The 18,850-nt window shown below is 36.1% G+C and overlaps 1 long non-coding RNA gene across 3 annotated transcripts in view; it reads right to left on the bottom strand.

Annotated features, from left to right (window-relative positions):
• The window catches only part of LOC310880754, a 55,892-nt gene that overhangs the window by 24,976 nt on the left and 12,066 nt on the right, over nt 1-18,850 (bottom strand). For all 3 annotated transcript variants that reach the window (XR_014571899.1, XR_014571900.1, XR_014571901.1), the window contains exon 2: nt 4,573-4,622. This is a non-coding gene — a long non-coding RNA (uncharacterized lncRNA). The remainder of the gene's footprint in view (nt 1-4,572; nt 4,623-18,850) is intronic.

Here is an 18,850-nt window from a genome sequence, read left to right as displayed (position 1 = left end):
ACAATGAAGACTAGGACTCTACAAATGTCCAGTTTTGTAGGATTCACAGTGACCAGTTAGTTCAACTAATAGGTAAGAATGAGATTTTTTTGCTTTAGACAACTGCGTTATTCTTTTTCACGCAAAATTAATGGACATTTATTCTGGTCTGATTTCTTAGCAAATACCATTGTACAGGAGAACTCAATTCTTTATCATTACAAAACAAAAATATACTAGAAATGTAAATATAAACAATTCCCTGGTAAGAATAGGAATCACAAAAATAAACCTGGAGTTTACATATGTATATTGAAAAGTTATGAATATCACGACAGAATATTATATAAAGAATATTACTCCCACACCCTCCTCAGTGTTAGAGTGAAAACTGCAAAACATGTCTTAAAAATTATTGCCATACACACATTTTTACATTAAGATACTCTGTACTGTTCTAATTTCTGAATTATTCATTAGCTCTGTTTAGCTATAAGAAACAAATATTTAAGTTTTATGTACAAGTAACAGTACATAAAATGTGCAGTTACATTTTAGCATCTTTCAATTAAAGACAATTAATCCTAAATGCTAAGATTGATTCCCTCAAGACTGCTAACTTTAAAATTTGCTTACAGCTGTTGAATAGAATTTGAAGACACTAAACTTTCAGCCCTGAAAAACACCACTTTTTATTTAAATTAAACTTTCATGGATTTAAAATCCAATTTAAATATTCATGACAAATACACTTCTTATTTAGAGAGAAATGCATGCATTAGAAAGCATACTGATTAAATTCAATGCAGTTTTAATGGAAACAGGTAAACACTTGATTAGTGGGCAGCAAGAATCTGTTTTAATTTACATTAAAACCACCTCTTCTCTTTGAACTCAAGGTCTAGCTTGCTTAATTTTGTGTTGCTTGACATAAAGAATTTTAGCATTGTTATGTTATTAGTAATGACATTCAGAATCTTATCACATACCCCCACACAGGGTTTATAACTTTAACGTTAAAAAGTTAAAGGCAAGACAGCAAAGAAAAGGAGGTTTTTGCTACATAATTCATTTTAAAGTCATTCACCTTAAACTATCAGTGACTGTTTACTTGGAGCACTTGGTTCAGAAATACCTTGATTTTGTGGAAAGCCTGGTTTAACACATGAAATTTTGCAGTGATTTTGTGTTAATTTAGGAACAATGAATTTATGAACATGTTGCTTTTGGGTCCCAAATATGCAGTATGTGAACCACAATCAGGAATCTACCTGAGGATCTTAAAGATAAGGAGGAGGATGCCAAATTTACATGTTGGGAATGGACTGGAAAGGAGTCCTCAGCATTTTGAAGATATTCCTGAGATGGTTTTAACAGATTAATGCTAAAAAGTCCTCAAAACACATAGCACCAGCCAGTGTTAGTCACAGCTGTCATTAATTTATTGCACATCAGAAATAATCTGACAGCCTAAGAAAAGGACTTGACAAAAAGGAAATTCAAGGCACGAAACAAACATTTCAGTCATCACCCAGCTACAAGAAGATGCTTCATCTTCTAAGCACTAACTTCTGTAAGGATTTTTGTCTCTACATATCTATAAACTGAAATCTTCATAAAAGGTAATCTTAGTACCTGTTACTCAGATCTGTTTTTCCCCTAAGGGAAGAAATCATGACTAGTCAACCATTCAAGCTAATCACATCTTAGCATTTCAGGCTTCGAAGTGATTGGTATACACATTTTCTTTCCAGAACTTCTTTCTAGAAGTTGAAAAAGACTTCATTAAAAATAGCTCTACTTAGAAACAGAGCTAGTTCTATCCATCTATAATAGCTCAGATCTTTTTGTGATAATGGAAATATAATAAACCCAATTAACAGTCATCTAATGATAGTTTCTAAATGGTGTCAGTCAAGTACAAAAGGATATCGAGCTGGCTATCCCTTTTAGGAACATATAATGTAACCATCACAATCATGTCCATGTGCATAATTTACATGTCATTTCACAAAGACTAAAGCTGCAGGAGGAGAATTATGTTCGGGGAATTTGGTGGTTGTTACAGTGCACTCCCCCAGCTCAGTGACGCAGGTGCCTGGGATAGCACTTCGGAGTCAGAAGTGATAACATTCATGCATAGGTATACAGAGCTTCCAAGAGAAAATGAAATCAAGACCCTGTAATATTCAACTAATGCTTTATTAATGCTTGGCAGCACATTTTCTTAAAGTTTAAATTGAACTTTTATTGTCTTTCCTAACTCTCGGGACTTACTTCATTTAAAAATACTCGCACCACGCTGTAAAAGCAAGTCATCCAGTAACGTGCCGAAGACCAGAAATCCCACCAGGCAGTTAGCTAATGTGATTGCTACTTTAGCTCTTAAGGGGTGGAGTTAAAATAGAAGATCAAGAGGTTAAAAATAGTTGAGTAACCCTTGAAGAAAGCCTTTTTTAATGCAAACCTCATACGATTTTTCATACCTATTATATTGTTCAGTGCTGAAATGTATTTTCAGCTCCATCTAGAAATTTCTTATACAATACATAAGGGCTCCTTTGCTAGTCTTTTCCCGTTTTGGGAATTAAGGCCTTTGTCAGAGGTCTACTGAAGAAAACCAAGCCAAAAAACAAAGCTCTGCCTTTTCAAAAAAATCAGGCAGCAGTGTGTGCCCAATGCCTGAAAAATATGTGAGAGATGATCCATATGACATGTAGCTTACTTCCACATTGATGCAAGTCTTCAGTGCAGTGCCATGGGAACAGATACAGTTTATTATGATGACGGTGCTTGAAACATCCAGTGAGAAAGGATCAGGCATTAGATGTCAGTCCAGGGAACTTGCCTCTTAGATGAGCACACCCCTGCATGGCACAACACATGCAGCACTGCCGCACTTTACTGGGACCTCCCTATGTTGAGAACAGGCTGTTCCCACAGCAAACTCACAACACTGACGTATGGCAGGCTGATGCTGCAGCAAGGAAAACTAGGTAGGGAGAAATGAGGTGGGTAATGCGCTGGTACTTCAGTTCAAAACATGACGTATGTTGAATCTGGTCTGTTCTCCTTTTGATTTTTTTGCACATTTTGGGTCAAAGAAAACATCACAAAAGTATTACTACCTCATATGGACAGATAGGGAGGCCTCCTTTATGTTTCCAGGCTAAGAAACTGCATCAGAAATGATCACTGATTTGCTTGCAATTTTAAAAAAAGGCTTAAGTTTCTCTTAAAAAATAAAATACTGAGATTACTCATTTTTAATGGCCACAGCCTACATGCAGTACACATCACTGAGCGATGTGTTACTTGCATGCCTTGCCATTCACATCAAGCACTTCCTAAGGCCCTGGGGAAGATTTCTTAGGAGTGGCTTCCATTAGACTGATACACACAGAGGCAGTATAGGGAAGATTAACTAGATCTTTCCTAATTATAGTTGTTCACCTCAAACTTTTGCTTCACATACCTTGTTAATCACATACAAAGAATAGATCCCCTAAAAGCAGAGACAACCACAGCCTATAGCTAGAAGGGAGAAAGATGAGCAGTGCATTGTGACAAATATTTGAATACGCAAATAGTCCTGTTTTATTTGGATAGCAATTTGTGTAAATAAACTTCCTGGAAAAATATTCAGCTTAACAGCTACTAACAGATTTAATAGACTAAGGGAAAAAAAACAAAGAAACTACAATTTCATTATTAAAACAACAAATTTCCTCCCCCCCCCTTCAAACTGTAAATTCAAATTAAACACTGAAAGTATCTTTGCCTTTACACATTTCAATTTCTATTTATATCAGAATTTACTTTCAATAAAATTCCTCCAACACGCTTATCTTGCCAGTCTGAAAACAGAGATGATACCATAATTTGATTTTGCAGAAGAAAGGCCTGATGAATGTTTTTAGTAGTGCAGTTTTACACATTTTTCAGCAAGCGAAAAGAAACAAAACTGTATACACGAATCACTTTGTCCCACTCACATACAATGAAAATTACTTAAAAAAATCAACAGTTCCTGTTTTGTTTTACATATGTTAAGAAAGCAAAGAAAATGCTAGCATCCCACTTGCTGTGTGTTAGGACCAAAATGAAGCACCACTTTTTAATAGTGTACAAATACTAAATGATAAGAGGGCATTCAAAGTGAAGTAGTGGGGCTGGATTTCATTCATATATTAGGTTTTGTTTTCAAAGGCACTATGTCAAGTAAAACTCAAAAAGGCTGAACTGGACTCGATGGCAGAGCCACCCAAACTCATGATGCATTTTATTATGTGTAGAAATAGTAATGGATCCCTGCAGAGTGCAGGGACAATGAAATAGGAGATATTTGTATCCAGCTGGGACTACTGGAGAGTAGACAAACCTACATAAAACGTGTGAAGCTTTATCTTGTAGTTTTGATGGAACCCTTATGAAATATTTTGATAGATGAATTGCGTTCCCTGGTAAACTCACTACTGCAGGTCAAGCACAGTTTTCCCTTCTGTGTATGCAGAAAAATATGAATAGCAAACTATTTTCAGGCACTTGTCACGTCTTCATGTTTTGAGAAGGTGATTGAACATATGTACATACCTGTATTTCAAATTACGGTCCATCCTTTGGTCAATGGTGATCCTCGCTCTCTGCACAGAACGAGAGACAGTGATAAAAAGGTTAGACATTCAATTTCACTATTGTTTTAAACTATAACTCTGTTCCAGTTTTGCAAATAGTTAACTAACAATCCTGTAACAGCCACAGCAATTGCTGACACTGAAGAAAAACATCTGATGTATTTCTAGGTTATCTGAAAGCTAGAAAAACTAAGAGCTAGCATCCAAAAATGAATGGATTCTCCACAATCAGCAGCAAGACTTCTTTGGGACCACTAACTATACCTCATTATTTAAACCACAGAATTATTCAGTGATATTGAAGAATATTTTCATCATAAAAGTAATAAAAACATTAATCTCATTAGCTTTATTGCAATAAATATCTGAAACAGAACTTGTACCAGAGTTGAACATAAGGAACGTTGACAATATGAGTTTGACTCAAGCTTCTTTACCTAAGCTGAATACATGAACATTTATGTAATATTGGAATTCCTTCAAATTCCTTCAGGAATTCAGCACATTTAAGTTAAAATTGCATTAATGACTGTCTGCAGCAAGCTAGGCTGACTTTTCAGTAGCCCGCCATGAATTTTTTACTCACAAGATATCGGTGTCTCTGGTCTAAGATACACTGTTCCAAGTATTATATTATAAACAGGAATTAAGATACATACAGCGTTTTTAGAATGAACGTGGTCGACGTACATCTTCTCATTGACTTCAGTGAGTACTAGGTCAGACCTGACAGCATCTGATCACATTTGTAACAGAACACAAACAGCACATATCAACTAAGCCACAAAACCCCACAGGTAAACTCAGGGATGACAGGGAAAACAGCACCAATAACCAGAAAGATACACAGTCAAGCATAAAGAAAGAACACATGAAGCTTGTGCACAGGATATGGAATTTGTAAAATAATATTACATGCAACATGATACTGATGTTAACAAAATATTTGCCAGGTGGGCAAATGTGGTGATAAGCTAGTAATACAAGATTAAAATAGTCTAGGAGCAGAATTCCGTGTCACTTATGGAAACTGCAAAAGAGTGTCAGGGTTATGGAGGGCAATGAGAAAACAGTTGCAGTAATTAATCCTAGAAAGTAACTGTGTAATCGTGCCTGAAGGATTTGCAAATTACTTGTCTTCTAACATGAAATCAGATCTTGTGCCTAGGTCAGACTCAATTAAAAAAAAATGAAACCCGAAAAAGCATTACGTGTTCTCTGAAGAATTTTAGTGGACTTAAAAAGCAGTGATGTGTAATTATGATGTTTTGACAGTGTCTCAATAACCAGACCATAAAAGATTGTATAAATATACATTTAAAAATTTTTCACAGTTAAAGCAGCCAGAGAATCTTAGGTGAAATCAAAGAAATATTAAAGTAGGCAGGATTTGGTTAAGCATTTGAATGACCATCTCCAGGAAAAGCCAAGGTCATCTTTGTAGTTGCTCTTGCACAATCTCAGTTGACCTAGGAAGTTTTAGCCTTTGGAGACAAAGATCCAAATATTCTCACAAATCAAAGAATAGGTTTAATCCATGAAACAGGTAGTTTTAGATTTCATTCCATTCTCTCTTTCTACTGGTGATTTATTTATTTTTAATATATATTTTAAAAATATTTTTAATGTGTATTTGTTCAGTGGAACATTTCAGTTTGGGATTCTGGATACCCCTGCAATACAAACAATAGGGTTTAGCAACTGCTATCAAGTCTTCTTATTTAAAGTGTAAGATTCAAAATTCAGCAATGAGACAAGTCCTCCATTTTGTCAGAAATCAATATCTTTAATCAATACCTATTTCCTTTAGCAGTACTTCACAAGCAGAATTCATTGGAGTTAACACTATAGTGGATATCTTTGCTAGCTAATTCATGGCTTGCAACTCAAAAATGTACTTTAGGGAGATGTTCTGCAATAGAAAATATTACACAAGTTTGTTTTAAGGAAAAGCGTTGGGTGTTCATAGCAGAAATTTCTTTTCTTTAGCAGCTCTTATCTCTGAAGAATCAACTTGTCTGTGCATTAATTACACTGGTGATTTTGCAACTGGACGTAGATCTCAAGTGCTTTGGGGCAGGGAATACATACATGGTTCCATGTCCCAATATTTGGGTCAGTTACATGTGAGATAGGAAACTGAGATCTAGTACATGTTTCTGACCACAGGAAGTGGCACACTCCCGGTAGGAGAGAATGGGCACAAAACTATCATAATTCCTGAAGTCCAAAATAACTCAGTCTGAGAACTACACTGGAGCAAAGAGAGAGTTTTTCAATTCCTTAAGGAATTAAAGTTGAAGTTGGATTGTTCTCATTTGGTACAGAAGCTGTAAGGCTAGAACTGTTGTAGAAGTGGAAATACTAACTTCATTCCTATGAATAAAATCCTTTATTCTTTGCCTTTAAAAAAAAAAAAAAAGGAAACAAAAACATGAAAAAATTACAAGTGCCTGAAAATAAAATGCTACATTTGAGGTCAAATGGACTGTTTTGCATTTGAGTGAGATGAAATTTCATCTTGCTTGTTTGAAAATAGTTTTGGATAGCGTACAATTTTGCAGGAAGCATAAATGTCTTTTCCAAGAAGAATCTCACAAATATGGAAAAAAACCACAATCTAGGTGCTATAATATCAGTGAGTGATTTAAATGCAAGTGTAGAGAACAGACAGTTCTTATCTAAATGATTTAAAAATGCAAATTCCAGAGCTTGGCAAAGTTCTGAATTGGGATTAGGACAATTTTAAATTTATCAAAAAAACCTTAAACTGTAAAAGCTAAATGTCAAAATTGTTTCTATTCCTAGTAAATATATCAAAGCAAAATAATTTAAAATAGCAACAAACTGCCATAGCAAAAATGTTGAGACAAAAATATTGCAACAGCCAAAGCTCCTCCCCACACCATTTTTCAAAGCTCCCAGAGGAAATCCCTCTAGAAGATTTGGATTCCTTTGCTTGATGCAAGATGCTGTAGGCTATTCAGTCTCAAAACACTCAAAGTGGCTTTTTACTGCCCTCAGAAGGAACATCAGATTGACTGCATAGCTGAGCAAGCTGAGATGCTCTGTGCTAATTTAAGCCAGTTTATATTTGAGCTCTGTTACCCTGGGACCGGTGTGATAGTTTAATTATTTCAGTTCTGATGATATTTCAATTGTTTGTTTCATTAAAGTTTGAAATTAAGATGTATTGCATAGCAACCCAATGAGCATTTCGAAGATCTAATAATTCATTACGACTTTTTAATGCATCCTTACACCATATAAAGACATTTAACCACAAAAAGTCTATCGGTATCTTCCAAATGAATTACGAATTTCTTAGTAAATTTTAGTTTTTACCTATCATTAGGTATTTCTAAAGTAAACCCCCAGTGATGCAGTCTCTTAAATCTTGACTCTCCAGTTTAACCTTATTAATATCCAGAGGAGAACTTAGATTTTCTGGTTTTGGTGCTTAGGTACATTTTCTCTTGATATAAAATCATAACCAGTACCAACCACAAGATGACACTTTAGGACTACTGGAAAGAGATTATCTCAGCAAAATAAAATCATTTTGACAATGGAATGAACTGAACCTATTATTAAGTACACAGCAAGTTGGAAATCAGTCTGTCTTTTCTTAAGGGAATTGATTGCTTGGCTGCTAAGAGGCAGGCAGCCAAGTGGTGTATTGACCCATAGAGGAGGAAAGGAACTCAGCAAAATTTTATTGAGGGGTCTAGCTTCCTGTTATCAAAGCCATAAAGCAAATTTATTTACAGAGATAAAAACAAATAAAAACAGTGTGCGTAACTTGATAGGCTTGCACAAGCAGACCACCCCCAAACTAGGGGCTTAGAAGTGGCAATATGAAATAAATTTGTGTGTAGCTGTAAATTAACCATACTTCCAACACGTCTATAGGACACTGACACCTGTTTCAGTAACTGTTCTCTAATAAGGTGTTTCAAGTGAAAAACTAGGAGGGAGGACACCTTTTTACAGAGTGCTTACTGGTCAGCGTACAACCAATATTGGGTTTTAACAGCAGAATTTGACATTATAAAATTCTTAGATACTCATCAGTCTTTCTAGAAAGCCATCACATCTTAAGTAAATCTTTGATATCATAATTTAAATAAAACCCAACCTTTCTATAACAGAAACACTGCTATAAATATTCAGTATAAAAATAAAAATAATAATAAAAAACAAACATCTGAGGACACTCCTATGACTTCTTTTCATGTCTCTTCCAGACCTTTGAATCCTTTCCCAAAATTATCTTCCCCAAGGATGCCAACAATTTACACCCTTGAAATAGTAAGATGCTATGCTCATTACATCTGAAAAAGGTGCATTAGGCTCCCCAGGCTGGCATAGGAAGCCATGCAAATTGAACTAGCATTCTCCTAGCTCTGCCACTCATCTGAGAAGTGATCCTGGAGCACAGTAGTTGTTTGCTTTATTTGAAAAAGTCAGATACTGGGTGACCTCACGTAGCTCCTTTAAAGAGAGTTTTCCTGCTTGTTCGTCTCTTACTTTCTACAGCGTTGACTGCTCAGCTGAGATAGGTAAAGAAATAAAAGGACTTAGGACTTCCTTGGATTTTATTGTACTGCATTAGAAAGATCAGTGAAAACACTGAGTATTTTTGCTGAAGTTCCAGCACCTGTAAGCCATCGGTATGCAAAGCAAGAAAGAAGTCATCATTACTTTACTTTCTGAAAATCTGAAGTCACTTAAAAAAAGGAAAAGCCAAACTCAGTAAGTCTTGTAGGTACGGAGAAAAAACTAAAAACATAGTGATACCATTTTTTCCTCTACAAATCTGATAGACTCCTGGATTTTAAGATACTAATTTTTTGCTGTTAATTTTAGTGAACTCAACTACTAGAAGAAAAATTTCCTTTCCATACTGACTTTATCCTTTTCTATTCAACAGCTACTGATTTTTTTTTCCCTCCTGTTTCCCATAGGGAATAGGCTATCATGGCAGAGTTTTGTTGATTTGTTTATGTACCTTTGTATTATTAATAAGCTCTGGGAAGAGGGTTTGTTACTTAAGTTCCCTCTGCTGGCTTTCCAGCAGCAGAGAATGCAGTAATAGAAGGTTCTCCCTTGCATTCCCTTTGTATTAGGCTTAGAGCTAGAAATCTGCTGCCGAAGTTAGAGAGCAATTCCTCCACAAAGGAAGTGCAGAAGATTCCGAATACTAATGTAATAAAGAACCTACTTCAACTAGTGACAATAGTATTTATATATAAAATATTACTTAAGTCTGTACTTACTGCTTTCAGCTCTCAGCTTCAGGCAGTGTACCTACCAGAAGCTGAGAAATGAATTTTCTTCCACCTTCCTTCTCACCAGCCTAGGGTTTCATGTTGTTTGTGTTATTTGTCAGTCAGTATCTGTCTTGAATACCTCAGATTCAAATATTTCACCCTGACCTCTGAGAAATGTCAACGCATGCACAATACATACTTTGAATGTTAGCTCTTCACTAAGATTTTACAGACATTGTAGTTTCACAGATTTAAATGAGTACTACTGTTCGTAAATTGAGAGTATATCTTAATAGAAAACTACATTTTCAGATGCTCATCTTGTAATGCCTTCACTGTTTATGGCAAAATCTAACCAATTTTATATATAAAATAACCAAAATCTAACCTCTTTTGGACTAAGCACTAACTATCAGAAAGTTAAGTGTGTTTCCAAGTTTTTTAAGCTATTCAGTCCCAATAAAATCTAGGCACTGTCCTTCCTGAAGTAACCAAGTACATTCTTCATCTGATCTGAGTGAGATTCCCCTAAGTTCAGGCACATCAGTTAAATGGGCTCTGGCTGGGCATGCAGTCGCATTAGGCTCCGTAACAGTTGAGCCCCTCCAAACGACTGAGTTAGATTTTCTCCCTTTAGTAATTCCAAAGGAAGCCTGGCATGATTACTCTTTCATTTTAGGTATTTCATCAGGTTAGCTCTATCTCATTCCACTTGTCTGTTCAGCACCCAAGTGTATGGTAAAAATCACAAGTCTCTGATCTGGAAAAATTCCATTTTCAAAGCTGTATCAAATGGATTAGTGCAGAAACTCAAAAAGGCTTCCAAAACCTAGATACTTGCAGGATTAAGGACTAATGTCCTTCTCCATTCAGCTCCTTAGTAGAATGCCCGTGTAATTTCAAAAAGATCAGAATTTTATCTTAATATGCACTTTGAAATTAATTTTTAAAATATATGCTTTATTATATTGGAAAGACAAATTAATTAATGGCTACTCATTGTAATCTCAGAAGGCATAGCATTTGTTGTCTATATCCCTTTAACAATGTACAAAATACTTCATTGGTTTCAAAACAGAGGCAAGTAAAAAAACAACCCTCCCCTCACCGAAAGAGGAGAACATTCTCATTATACTTGAGCTGCCTAATCATTAGTATAGCGTATCACCACCTGTAAGTTTGCAAAAGTAATTTCTTTTTTACTGATTAAAGTTTTTTCTCAAGCAATCGACAAAGGTTTTGCTACAAATTATGATCGCTACCATCACATTCTAATTTCTGTATGTCCTATTTCTTGCGAAAAGGTCAGCTATTACAGCTTTTCCTTTACCAGCTATTGCTGAAACAGGTAGAAAAAAAATCAATTTTCAAGTTGTTCCTTACATTTAGAGTAAAAGGGTATTAGGAAGGGTAAATCTGTAAGAAGTAGTATAATGGTCTGGAATACCTTTTAGGCCAAATCTTTATAAATTTTATATTTTGTAATGAATTAAGTTAATTATTAAAATACTAATATCTTGAGTCATAATTCATTTTAGCTTGATGGTAGTATAATTCCTTTCATGAGAACCTCATTCAATAGCAACAACAACATTAATTTTACCTAAAAATCTGTCTTCTCCCCCAGTGAAAGTGTGCTTTATTACCTACATGGTGGAACTCCTGCACCCATCAATTCAGCTGCCTTAGGATTATAGCATGCTAATTGTGCTGAGCTCCCCCATACAAATAAATGCTTTAGAATAGAAAGTGAAGAATACGTGACAACTGGATAAGGAGGATGAAATTCTAGATAACCTAGAATTTAGCCAAAATCTTGGGACTGAAACCACCAATCTATCAAAAGGTGTGAGGACATCTTTCCACATCACGTGACCAATGATCAAGACTCGAGCTAGAAAACAGCATGTTTATTGCTGATCTCCTCAGTCATGCTGGGGCACTAATTCAACTTTATCCACACCAACACAAGTTTCTCCTTCACCATGTCTTTAGAGATCACATTTTTAGTTAGGACAAGGCATGGCTGCATTAAGCTTACGGAAAATGACATGTACTGAACTTAGTAAGTATTGACGGTCTTCACTTTGATCAATGCAGTGCCTAGGATTCTTCTGCAGAGAAAAGAAAATCTATAAATAGTGGGAAAAATGTGAAGGGGGTAGTTAAGCTAGCCAGCAAAATTAACTAGCAGTAGATTTAAAAACAAATACAGGTTGTAATTCAAAGCATTTTTCATGCTAAGTATAAATTGTGGAGGTTGTGGAAGATGGAAGGGCATTAATATGTTAAAAGAGAATGCCAAATTCACAGAATAATGTCCTTCAATTGCTATTACACTCTATGGTCCCCCAACAGCTTCTAGATAAAGTCCCCATGCTTCCCACTGACAAAGACAAGGAAGACTTCTCGGGTAAGTTGCCTGACTTGCTCTCTTTCCTGTTGCTCTTGTGCCATGATACCTTACTGGTTATTAGCACAGGAGGGTGTGGGATGAGATGAAATAGCAGTTTAATCGAGTTTATCTATTATTTTGCAAGTCTTTCACTTTTTTTTTTTTTGCCTAAGAAAAAAAATCTATCTTCCTGCATACTATATACTCTTTGAAGAGAAGCATCTCCTACAACCTTCCAAATCTATAAATAGTGGGTGGTATTTTGGGTCATTGCTCAGGTCGTTTTGATGGCTCAGTTCCTCATTAGATAACTAAATATTCAAAAAGGACTGCTTTTATACCCACAGACAACTATCAGACAAATATCAGCACAATGCCTACAGTCATTTCTGTCAAAATTTAGAGGACAGAACACAGAAAGGGGAAACAAAAATAGTGTTTCATCTAAACGCACAAGATACTTGAGACAGCCAGTCAGAAAGAACATTTTATATACCACATATACTGTGTCAAAGCACGTGCCTTATCCATAAAAGCAAACTATTTCAGAGACACAGTAGGAGAAAACAATTACACAGCATTGTGTGAAACACTTGTGTGAATCATTTCCCTCAGGGAAAGGAAACAAGCCTGCAAATTATCAAATGAAACTACTGGATTAAAGACAGTAGGTCAAGAGATAGGCATATGTTCACACTTCACCACAGATTCTGGAAAAACAGTTTCCAAGCCTTCTAAAATATGCTGAGTGCATCTGGAGAAGTCATATTAAAACCAATCAGTTTTAGGTGGAGAAACACACTGAAATAGAAAATGGGGGATGAGGCAGGAGAAGGGAGAACAGACATTTTTATGTACCTTCATGGCTCACGTTTGTACCAAGAAGGTGCAAGTTTGCTTTAAAAATGTAAAGTACACCTAGAAGTAAAACTGGGTTGTGGACAATGGTAATCCAGTCTGTAATCATCTTCATCATTTATAGTCCCTTATACAGCCCAAGCTAGTTACTTATTTTTTGAGAAGTCAGGAGAACACATCTCTTCTTCCTCCTCCATAAACATGCTATAAAATTACATGCAATAAGCTCAATGTCAAGCCACGACTTCCAGCTGGCCAACAGTGTTTCAAAACTAACTATAATAACAGATTAAAGCAGTCTTCACTGAATGTTTACACAAAAAATAACTTATTTTCCTGCAAGCTTGTGGATTTTGCTCCAAGTGTTCTACCAGGACTTGAAAGAAGTTGCTTTTACATTCCCCACCCCAAAACCTCTAGGATTCTATTTAGTCTAAAGTCTACAAATGAACAAAGAATATCATCTAGTGTTCCTTATGAGCCACAATTTTATCACCCAATTTAGATGAGCTCTACAGCTGTAGAGGGGATCTGGGATAACTCGGCATATCGCTGAAGCGTGACTATTAAGGGTGTGACACAAAAGTACCCTGAAGAACACTGGAAAAGTCAATTTGTTGAATGCACTGATTGAAAAAAGGGATGCATAAGATTAAAATCCATAAGAAATGAAGAATGATTATTTTGGTGTTTGGTTTATATTTCAAATAATTTCATCGCAAATGCTGTCTCAATATTTATTCTCCTGGGGAAGAGAGAAATATTCCCAGTTCATTTCTGTTGTCAGTAAATAATACTTGAAGTCTTCTCTGAAATCTTCACCTTCTCCAGGAGTTTAAAGATATGACAACGCCACTCCCAATTGCTTTGCTGAAAGGATAAGGAACAGCCTGAAGGCTTACAGAGCTCTTACCACAGTCTTCCTCTATCTCTGACCTCTTCCCTCTTTCCCCCTTCTCTTAATGAGCTATTTATAGATTGCAAGCTATCTAGGGCTAACCTCATCACCCTGCCAAAATCAATGCAAGTTTCCCCATTTACTTCAAACGTTGCCTAAAGGTTTTTTAATTTGGTTAATGAACTGGTTCCCTCAAGTATGATGACCAGGCCTGGGTATACAATGAAGAGGACTAATGCCAGTTCCTAAGTAGTTTCATGCACACTGATTTTTCATTATAACACTTGTACATAAAACAATCATATTAATACGCCTGACTTGACAATCAGAATATAAATATATTTCAAAAACAACATGCAAAACATTATACAGATCTTCACAGAAGGTAGGGATGCACTGGGAAGAGCAAGATGGCCTTGGCTTCGGGGCCTTCTGACTTCAAGAGCTCTGATCTTACTGCATTGCTTCTTAGAATTCCCATAGCCCTGTTTTTAACCACAGTAAACAGTTGCTGAAGCCTTAATGAACCATATGTTCAGGATGGCAAATGCTCCACTCCAAGAAAAGCTCCAAGTTCGTTTACATTTTTCAAAAACTCAACAATTTGCACTGAAGCATGAACTGACTGTAAAGTGTAAACATCTCTTTCCAAGAATATAAATTAAATTTGTGATTTATCGTACATTTCATGCTGAAGCACAGCCTCAGAACAGCACCACTTCAAACACCGGGCGTAAGAGCATTTCAAGATTCTCTGAGCTGGAATCGTGAATGGGTGACTCACAGCGTTTCCAGATCAATGATTTAGTTCTTGGTACTTCCACAAAAGGCTCCTCCTGGCACACAAGCAGGACTGTCGGATCGTTTCCAGCAGAAACTCAATACTGAATCTCTTCCTGAGCAGAAATTCTGCAAATGAACTTTTCACTTATTTAGAAACAATGATACCGAATCCTGGGGAATATTTCTCCAAACCATGATTCTGGAGCGGGAGTACTTGTCTTATAACACGTATAGCCACGTGCATAAGCACGGTGATTATTTATCAATAGCTCATACTATTTCAGAGGTAGTGCAAGCAGTCCAAGAGGCAGACAGATTCTGCCCAGTCCTGCCACTGATGCCCTCTTTGGATTCATTTATATTTTCTATTTATCCTGTAAACTTCTCAGAGTAGGTACAACCTGTTAATCCATTTGTTCAGTGTCTAGCACAGGCAAATTAGTGCCTGAAGTAACAATAATAATGTTGCTTCCAGTGGTTGCTGTCTATTGGAATCAATTTTAATGCTTCCAGCAGAGGTCACAATTGCTCAGCATTTCGCCATATTACTTTCCTTACAAAAGCAATTTCTGAAATAAAAGCTATAAGCTAGCATAACTAATACTTTTCTGCAACAAAACATGCAATAGATTATTTATCAATAAGGAAAAAAAAGATGCATATAATTAATAGTTGCCTCATTTTGGGAAACTAATGAAATAGCTTTGCTCTTATAAAAATAATTTGTCATAAAAGATAGTCTCTGAATTAAAGCAAACTACTTAATTAAGAGATTAACTGCATATTGGTAGTAATTTGTTTATGAAAAGGATACTTGTAATTATTTATTAGAGGGGATGGATTCTGATTTTAAATAGTTAAAAGTTTCCCTGCTGGCAACAAAAACTTACTTGAAGTTTAAACTCTACGGACGTTCATATTTGCTAATAGCAGTTTCTCTGTCCTGACACTGTATTTATATCTGCTTTGGTTTATACAGATAGTTTGGCTTATATAAATAGTTTCACTGTAACTGGGAAAAAAAAAAAAAAAAAGGTGATTTTTTTCTGTAGTAGGAAGGACAACAATCACAAAATGAAGTTACACAAAAAGGCATCAGGCTTTGTTGAAGATGCAAGAAAAACACATTGTGGTCAAAGGGATCCTAGCTGATTTAGTGGAAAATATTGGGCTAAAGCAAGATGAGAAAGGAAAAACAGCTAGTTGAAGAACAGTTAAGACTCGTGGAAGAAAAATAAAGGACAAAGAATAAGTAGTATGAATCAAACTATTGAATACCATGTTCTACACCACATAAACTCGTACAGATCACAAGAGATCTACTGTGCAGTCTTCCCCAGTTGTCCCTGCTTAACTTGACCCCTACTGCTTCCTTTCACATTGGCATCCTCAGAGTCACTGCAATGCAAGGCTGTTTGCATTTCCCACTCTGTGAACAAGTTTGTGCTTCTCATCTGATGCTTCTTTTGTTGCTGACTTTTATGACCTTGACTTCCTAGCACATCAGAATCTCCCAGTCCAGGTTATCTAGTAGCTTTGCAATTCCCGTCTCTTCCATCTTCTAGGGATCTGTTATGTCCTTACAATACAGTTTTAAATTATATTCATGCATAATTCTAAAGAAAACAGCAATGCAGATGTTCTGGTTCTCATCATGTGACAGATCTCACAAAGCAGCATTACAAAATCAACAATAAGAGAAGGATGCAATTCCAGAGTTCATCAGTGTAAGGTTAGTCAAAGGTAATGGCAAATATGCAGGCTTCAAAAAGCCCTTTTTTCCTGCATTTTATTCTCAAAACAGTTAAAGACGGACTGAATGAAAAGAATTGAATAGCTAGGTGATGAAATTCTTACCACTAAAATTAATTTCTGTCTTTCTATAACACCACAAGGCAAAATTTAATTTTAATCCTGGCCAGCAACTTTTTTTTTTTTTTTTTTTTAACATTTGCAAGGATGAGGAATAATTATGTGCATACCTGCCACAGCAAAGTTAAAGTACCTGCCAAGCTCTTTTTGATATTACAATACGTGGGGGAAAAATAAAGTCTAGCCACATTTTATTATTCATTTATTTATAAAAAAAACTGTCATGTACATCTACCTTACCAGATTGCAGACTTGAAAGGTAAGAACAAAAACTGTTTTGGGTAAAGTAGTCTGCAGACTAACTCTATTGCTGTACTTAACAAATGACTTACATCCTCCGCAAGGGCAAGAGGAAAAAAAGAACATCAACTGTGAGAGAATGAGATTTATTTTATCGTTTTAAAGTTTCTTGAACCAAGTTTACAAAGTGATTTAGTCTACTATTATTTATTCAGTCCTCTCCCAAGGACTATCAGTTATAGTAAGCTGTGTAAAACTGTTTGGATTTTTTCCCCATTTCCTTTATGGATTGCTATTTGAAGTCTGTACAGAAACTTTACTTTTTTTCAGGTATTAGTTCAATGGAAACAGAGATAAGCCCAAATCAAACTAACCAATAGCAGCTTCCTCGGTCTACAAAATACCATTAAAAACTTAGTTAAGAGAAAATTCCAAAAAGACCGAAGACTTAGGTCAGCCCTGGAGTTAATTATTTATCAGGTACTCTGCCTATTAATTTGCCTATTTGAATTCAAGGTCCAAGCATATTATCTTAGAAAACTTCAACTATACTAATCCCATGTACAGGACAGCCTGATCTTTTCCTGATAGATGAGCCAGAAAGCCAGCCAGAACTCATGTGGAGCTAATAAGGGTTCTTACACAGACTGTGAATGGCAGCATCATACAGGTCTGAAGAGTAATGCACCATTTGGAGAAAGCCTTTCATCCACAAAAATCTATTCCCTAACTTTAAGGGCAACAAAATGATGTGCAACAGAAGTTATTTACAGGAACGACTTTGCATTATAAATGAGAAAATATTGTTTCTTTGGAATCTTTCCTAATGCTAACTTGAAAGCATCAGCCACAAAGACATGTTTCAGTCTGTTTACACCTACTGATGGACTGAAGATACAGGAGTCTGCTGGAACAGAAGGGTGTGCTCTGATAGTGTGACAGAATTCTGACTGGAGAATTACATGTAAAAATAGAATTTTGACAAGATCTCATGTCTTCTCCCTTGGGGTCTCCCTCTCCTCGTTGCTTCCCCCAGCAGCACAGCTTAACATCTATTCAGGCAGTGATTTAAAAGCATTAACTAGCCTTAGGCACAGAATGCCTAAGAATGAAGTCTGTTTTTTAGACTTCAGTGCAAAGCAGTTTTTTTTTTTTTTTTGAGATGTTGGCCTCTACATCAATTACTCTAGGAAGAGATAAAGTTTGTTTCATGCAAGTGCAAGGATCTGTGATGTAAGATCTGGGGAGATAGGTAATAACAATAAAAGATACAGGCATGCAACCTCCACCAACAGAATATCCATGTCTGGTAAATCAGAGGGATGATTCTGGCCCAGTATATTTCTGTGAAGCTGCAGCTGAGGGAATCCGATCCTAGTCAGATTGTTGCAGACTGCTGTAATACAGATGCCCAAACTTAAGCAAGGGAAGGGTACTTTTTTAGCAGCAACAGCAGAGTAAGAGCAAGCAACTGCATATTCACACATCGAGCATTTCTATGACCTTCAGATGCACAGATTTTGATCTGGAAAACAATGAAAGGAAATAAATGGATAGAACACAGGTGCTGCTTATCTGTAAAACTTAGGAGAAAAACCTTGCTCTCAGGTGACTCCAGGCACTGCTGTCCCCATTATCTTTTGAGCTGCTAAATAAAACCCAGCTGAATATGAGAATGAGATCTCAGTAGAAATAAAAATCCAAAATAAAAATAAAGTGTAGAAGAATAAACAAATTTCTGCAGCAGTCCGGGCACAGCCTAAAGAAAGAGATACCAACATGAAAGATTGTTCTGCAGAGAATATTCTTACCAGTACATACTCATTCCTCATAGCTATGTGGTTCACAATCCTATGGGAAAGACTGTTTCCAGCAAAAAATACAAATCCAGTAAAACAGGGGGCAAGGTAACAGAAGG

This window comes from Anser anser (genome assembly GCF_964211835.1).
Source record: "Anser anser genome assembly, chromosome: 13".
Classification (NCBI taxonomy): Eukaryota; Metazoa; Chordata; class Aves; order Anseriformes; family Anatidae; genus Anser; species Anser anser.
The sequence above is the reverse complement of the archived record's forward strand: the minus strand, read 5'-3'. Positions and strand labels throughout refer to the sequence as shown.